This window comes from Perca fluviatilis, unplaced genomic scaffold (assembly GCF_010015445.1).
Source record: "Perca fluviatilis unplaced genomic scaffold, GENO_Pfluv_1.0 PFLUV_unplaced_scaf_34, whole genome shotgun sequence".
Classification (NCBI taxonomy): domain Eukaryota; kingdom Metazoa; phylum Chordata; class Actinopteri; order Perciformes; family Percidae; genus Perca; species Perca fluviatilis.
Genome location: NW_024375709.1, coordinates 43,340 through 44,734, shown reverse-complemented (window position 1 = coordinate 44,734; position 1,395 = coordinate 43,340).

Below are 1,395 nucleotides of genomic sequence, written 5' to 3'. Positions count from 1 at the left end.
TTCACATTCGTCTTCTTGTTTTTGTCATCTTTGCTTCTTCTTCTTCTTTTGGACCTTTGTACTCGGTTCTGCAGCCGGTTGTGACGCAACGGCATGGCCCGTTGTGTGACTCTAAATTTGGAGCTGCATCAGGCACGCGTGCGCGGCACGCGTAGCACGCGTAACACGCATAGCACGCGAGGCACTCACAGCACGCAATGTCCCCCAAGTGGAAGAGATGGAAGAAAAAAACACAAAAGAGGAAGAAGAGGAAGAAGAAGTAGAAGAAGAAGAAGAAGAAGAAGAAAAAGATGATGATGATGATGATGATGATGATGACCACAGCGACTCTGACGAGGAAGACGAATGGTCATCCGGCGGTTGTGCGTCAGAAGACGACAGAGACAAACACGACGCCGCGGACGGAGAAAAAGACTGCCACGGAGAAAAGGACTGCCGCGACGCCGCCGGCCGACGACACACAAAAGAGATAAGAAAACGAGGAGAAGACAAAGAGGGTGTACGGCAAAGGGAAGAAGAAGAAGATGAACATGACCGATTCCAAGCGATTCCACGCGCTCTCGCGACTGCTGCGATTCCACGACCGCGAGACGAGAGGCGCCAGACGAGCCTCGGACAAACTGGCGGCCATACGAGACGTGTGGGACGCCTGGGTGCGGCGGCTGCCTCGCCTCTACAACCTGGGCCCCGACGTGACTGTGGACGAGCAGCTGGTTCCCTTTCGAGGTGAGTGTCGTCGTCGGGTCTGGGAACTCGCTGGCCATCGGCGGCGGGGCTCAATCCGAGCACGCCGGCTGGATAAACAGCAGCAGCAGCAGCAGCGGTTGTCTTTCACAGAGTGGTTGGATAGAGTGGTCGGATAGCTTGCAGCTCAGCCCTCCCACAAACGCTGTACTGCTACATAATGTGTGCGTGTGGCCACCTGACCAGAGTTTGGTTTCTCTGGCCGCTGCTGCTGCTGCTGCTGCTGCTGCTGCTGCCGCCGCTGCTGCTCAAAAGCCCTCCAAACGGACGGGAGTCGGGCAACTCCCGACCCTGTGGCGTGCTACCCCCGTAGTTTACAATGCTTATGTGTGTGTGTGCGTATGCGCACACGGATGTTTTTAAATTTTTTATTGTTCTTTTTGGTATCCTTGTTTATTTTTATCTCTTTCTGCTTCTCATTTCGTCTTTGCACTCTGGTTCCTCTCCCGCCGAGTCCTTTCCCTTCCTCCTTCTCATTCTCCATTTTTGACGACACGGACACCGACACCAATGTCAATGCTCCTTCCGCCAGTACATGCCCAGCAAGCCCGCCAGGTACGGACTCAAGTCGTGGGTGGCCTGCGACGCCGGCTCCAGCTACGCGTGGAACATGCAGGTCAACACAGGCAAGTCTGTGAGTGGCGAGCCCGA